Genomic DNA, 6,011 nt, shown 5'->3' on the forward strand with positions numbered 1-6,011 from the left:
CTATCAATCTGCTAACGATTACAAAGTCATTTTTAAGGCATGGGACTCAAGTGGACCACAGTGAAAGCTATTATTCACAAATGGAGAAAACATGGAACACTGGATATCCTTTCCAGGAGTGACCATCCTACTGAAATTAGTCCAAAAGGCATTACATCCATTTATCTCGATACTTGTAATAAAGACCTTTTTTCATCAAGTTCATTATCAAAACAAAAAGTGGGAAAGACGGGTTTTGCACTTACACTGCTGGTTGTATGTTATCCCCTCGTTTTAAAAACATTTACTCATGATCTGTGTAAAATTGATGTCAGCTTACTAAAATAAAAAAAAATGTATAAACTCATTTTAACATGCTGTTGTGTATTTAGACACATATACACTGCAAATGCTATTATTCTGTACAACTTTTTGCTTTTGAATTTGTATTCTAGTTCTATTCAGATTTTTTATCTAGCAAATATCATGTCTTAGTGCCGTGGCTCACTTTAAAAACATTAACATATTACCATGTAATAAAACTGTAAGTATACAGCAGAAATGTAACACTGTCAATATATTTGTCCTTCATGTGGACAAAGGTTCACTTCGAATGTTAAAAAAATGCCCAAATAAAAAAAGGACACAACTACTCTCTCTCCACATCACTTGTGGTTAAACCAGGCCCGGAAGATTTTTGCAAGTCACTATTCTGTTGGGGCAAAAGAAAAAACAATATTTTGATTTATTTATTACAAATATGAAACACTCTTATTAAAATCACTGATTGAAATTCCAACAAAAGGAAACTTAAAATCAAACAAACACTTTTTTTATGACTTGCTAAAACTGGATTAATTTCAATCAAATACAATATTTTTTTCCAATTCAGTCTCCTCAATGAAATGATAAAATGGGTATGACTGGTTTACACAATGTAAACAAACCACTGTCTGTAGCAATATTAAATAAAAAAAATATTTATATATAATTATTTGGACTGCAGGAACATCTCAGATTAATTAAGCAAGTTGGTAAACCAAACCGTGTGAAAATCAAGTAAAAATTGGTAGAGTTGTGATTATTATAGTTGTATTATACACCTTGCATAGTTGCATTATACACCTTATATTATAGTTGTATTATACACTTGCATTGGAACCCCCTGCAATATGGCGACCGGCAGCTACACCTGGAGGCAGGCCATGTGGCGTGTACAGTGGGGAGAACAAGTACTTGATACACTGCTGATTTTTCAGGTTTTCCCATTTGCAAAGCATGTAGAAGACTGTAATTTTTATCATAGGTACTCTTCAACTGTGAGTGATGGAATCTAAAACAAAAATCCAGAAAAATACATTGTATGATTTTTAAATAATTAATTTCCATTTTATTGTGTGAAATAAGTATTTGATACATCAGAAAAAGAAACTTAATATTTGGTACAGAAACCTTTGTTTGCAATTACAGAGATGAGACTTTGCCTGTAGTTCTTGACAAGGTTTGCACACACTGCAGCAGGGATTTTGGCCCACTCCTCCATACAGATCTCCTCCAGAGCCTTCAGGTTCCATGGCTGTCGCTGGGCCACACGAACTTTAAGCTCCCTCCAAAGATTTTCTATTGGATTCAGGTCTGGAGACTGGCTAGGCCACTCCAGGACCTTAAGATGTATCATGCTGGAAGACCCAGCCACGACCCATCTTCAGTGCTCTTACTGAGGGAAGGAGGTTGTTGGCCAAAATCTCACGATACATAGCCCCATCCATCCTTCCCACAATACGGTGCAGTCGTCCTGTCCCCTTTGCAGAAAAGCATCCCCAAAGAATGATGTTTCCACCACCATGCTTCACGGTTGGGATGGTGTTCTTGGGGTTGTACTCATCATTCTTCTTCCTCCAAACATGACGAGTGGAGTTTAAACCAAAAAGTTCTATTTTTGTCTCATCAGACCACATGGCCTTCTCCCATTCCTCCTCTGGATCATTCAGATGGTCATTTGCAAACTTCAGACGGGCTTTGACATGCGTTGGCTTGAGGAAGGGCACCTTGCATGCACTGCAGGATTTTAATCCTTGACGGCGTAGAGTGTTACTGATTGTTTTCTTTGAGACTGTGGTCCCAGCTCTATTCAGGTCATTGACCAGGTCCTGCCGTGTAGTTCTGGGCTCATTCCTCACCTTCCTCAAGATCATTGCTGCTCCACAAGGTGAGATCTTGCATGGCGCCCCAGACCGAGGGAGATTTTCCGTTATTTTGCAGTTCTTCCATTTTCTAAAAATTGCACCAACAGTTGTTGCCTTCTCACCAAGCTGCTTGCCTATTGTCCTGTAGCCCATCCCAGCCTTGTGCAGGTCTACAGTTTTATGCCTGATGTCCTTACACAGCTCTCTGGTCTTGGGCATTGTGGTGATGCTGGAGTCTGACTGATTGAGTGTGTGGACAGGTGTCTTTTATACAGGTAACGAGTTCAAACAGGTGCAGTTAATACACGTAATGAGTGGAGAACACGAGGGCTTCTTAAAGAAACATGTCTGTGAGAGCCAAAATTCTTACTGGTTGATAGATGATCAAATACTTATTTCACACAATAAGGTGGAAATTAATTATTTAAAAATCATACAATGTATTTTTCTGGATTTATTATTATCACTCACAGTTGAAGAGTACCTATGATAAAAATTACAGTCTTCTACATGCTTTGCAAGTGGGAAAACCTGAAAAATCAGCAGTGTATCAAATACTTGTTCTCCCCACTGTATGTACAGTATATATGTCTATATGTCTATATGGCTTTTGAAGACCATGGAAAGACCAAAACTAAGTCCCCTCATTTGTTTTTCTGTATATTTGATCTTACTGTAATTATGACTGAGGAGATCAAACTCAACACTCATTCCTGCTCCCTAAATTAATTCTTAGATATTATTTGTTTATTTTTAAAATACAAATTTTGGAAAAATAAGATTTGGAAAAGTAGAATGTGCTCAGTGTCCTCATGCTTTAAGCATGAGACGATATTTAGCCTTTTTTTATATATATTTTTGCTGTTACTCAAAACATAGAAAGTAACAGGAATGAGTGCCAGTAACAGCTGTGAGTTCCAGTAACAGGATTGAGTGCCATTAACAGGAGTGATTTTTTTTGTCATAAATATCAATTATTTGAACATGCAGTCAACCATTTCTGTCAAATACAGATTTTCTTAAGAGAAATTTAAAGGAATTAGTGGACTTGTTTTTAAACATACTTTTTAAATGTCACATGAGTTTTGGTAACAGGAGTGAGAAAAATGTAAACATCTTCGGTTTAGAAACCTTGTAAAAAAAAAGTAAAGCTGCCTGAGATATTAATTATACCCAGTCCCACTTTTTACAGTACAGGAAGCATTGATCAATACAATCATTACTTATCATACTGTGAGGTTCCCAGTAGTGCCGCTGCATTCCTCCAGAATGTTTTGCCCCGATCAGGAAGAACACAAGGCAGTAACAAGTACTATTGTCCAGGCTTTGAATCTCACTGAATTGGAAACAATAATCAAGAACGTGGTAAATTTCAACCCATTAAAACATGATCCGCTAGATTTCCTAGGCAGTTTAGAACAACACATATTTTATTGAGAATGAATGTCTCCTCTGAGATGGGTATCTTCAAAGAGACCCATTTACTTTAAGGTGCATGAAAAGCTCAATGAATTGCTAACAACAATGCATAAATTGAGTGCAGAGAACAGTGAATTATAGGCTACTGTAAAACAATCAGACAGCAAAACTGTCCATAGTTCAGTACATGTGCTTACAGAGAACAGTTCTAACTTAGGTTAGATGTTTTCTAATCAGGGGAATCAGTGTCAGTAGTACTGTTATCAAATTGGTCATTTTTCTAAACTGTGCCATAAAAAGCAGCAAACAGATAGCCACAAAATATGTGGCCCAGAAGGGATTTTGAGGAAGCATTTATCTTTTTTGATTAAGACTTTGCAAAGATTCATAGAGCAGTTGTCTTTGATATGTTTTTTTATTATTATTGGGGAAGGCGGAGTTAATTCTTTGTTTTGGTTATCTTCCAGAAAACCATAGATAAAACCAGAGAGGTGGCAGTGGACTTTCCTAATCACTCCAATGATCTCATAGTGATGTGGCAACCAGTTCCCCATCAAACCAGCCTGCAAAGGAGCTTCAAACCAGTGGGAAATACCGTAAGGACCCAGATAGGGAATATCCAACTGGATCATCACCAAGTAGCTGAACAAGTACAACCTCAAACTTGATACCTGAAAAGCTTTTAGCCATATACAAAAGGGGCTAGAATGTAAAGAGATTGCTGCAGATCTCCTACATTCAGCAGAATGTGTTGATGGAAAGACTCCTGGGACTCGGATTGGTTTGAATCTGACCTAGACACGAAGGTGTCAGAATTAATTTAGAGTCAGTATTTAGACGGTATTTTCAAATGTATATATGGTGTTCTTCAGTTATTGGTTGTTCATTCAGGCTTCTTGTAATAAAGACTGAATATTTTTACACCAGCAAGTCCACCTCTGAATGGCTCAAAAAAAAAAAAAAAAGATTTTGGAGCTAGGCCTAGTCAAAGTCTGAACCCATCAATGTGGCTGGATTAAAACAATTCTGTAAAAAAGAGTGGGCCAAATTCCTCCAAAGACATGTGAAGGAGTCATTACCAGTTATTGCCAACACTTGATTGTAGTTGTTGTCGCGAAGGGTCTTTGTCTAGTATCAAAATGTGTTTTTTAACTTAAAAATGTCAATAAGAAAAAAGGAAAAACATAAGAAATCTGTAGGGGGCAAATACTTTTTCATAGCACTGTATGCACTGCCTTCCAGAGAAGAGGTGCTGTGGTTAAAAGAGTTAAATTTGACAAATCTACCCAAACTGCCTATATGTCTGTTCTTACCATTCTGTGGAGGGAGCCTCGGTTCTGAAGCTCCAGTGAAGCGGACGGGTCAGGTGCTGAGAGTCTGTTGGAGAAGACATTAGCTGTAGAGCTACTCTATGAGTGCAGGGGCACGGGGTGTGTGTGATACTCAGGACTCTGTTGTTGTTGATTAAATGGGAGAAAATGTAATACAAGTAAAACCTTCTGTGCTAAGTAAACTTTTCTAGACGTCTGAAAAGCTCTCTCATGTATAGTTGTATTATAGTTTACATGCAGGGCCCCAAAGACAAGTAAATTGTTTATACCCTTTCACCTGCCCACACGCCAATCAATGTATTTTTTAAAAACAAAGTCTGCAGTGCTAAGCACAAGTTTCACTGATTACAGTACCTTACATTTACTGTTAGGAGAGCTGTGTTGTTTTGTTTTGGTCCTTCAGCTGAAATGGAACAAAGTCTGTGTTTTAGTGCCTAGTTTCTGGAGTGTTCAAGTCAAATCAAGTCAAGACTCATAGGTGCAAACATTTAAAATAATATTTGTAATATCCAGGTAATATTGCAAGGCTGTATGCAGCAGAAATAGCATTTCAGCTTGTTGTAATCAGATCAATGTAGTAAAGAGATGGTAAATAATCCAAAGAAAAGTATCTGACATCCTCTTTCAGCTCGTCTCGTCACTTTACATGTTTCTCCTAACTAGCTAATTTACGAATTTGTGTACAACAGAATCATTTTAGTATTTTTTTGTATAGCTATATAATAAAATCCTGAGGTAATTAGTTAACTAGCTAATTTAGCTAAGAAATCAGAGTACAAAAGAACCATTTCAGTAATTTCTTGCTGTGTAATAATATAGATAATGAGAAGCTAACGCTAACTTACTAGCGTTAACTAGATATACAGTGTTCTCAAGTCTCACGCTTTGAGCGTGTGATACACGCATCTCAGCGAGTTCACACGCTCACACGCCACACATGGTATTTCACACGCTTGGCAATCCATCGGCTGCATATCATAATGTACTCTCGTTGAGCCAATCAGAATATAGATCGCTCTGTCGTTAGGCAGAACCATAGACTGTATATAGCTGGACAGAGCATCGTCTCTTAAAAGTGAAGCCACCACAGGTCGGG

Source organism: Astyanax mexicanus, chromosome 11, assembly GCF_023375975.1.
Source record: "Astyanax mexicanus isolate ESR-SI-001 chromosome 11, AstMex3_surface, whole genome shotgun sequence".
NCBI classification, from domain to species: Eukaryota; Metazoa; Chordata; class Actinopteri; order Characiformes; family Acestrorhamphidae; genus Astyanax; species Astyanax mexicanus.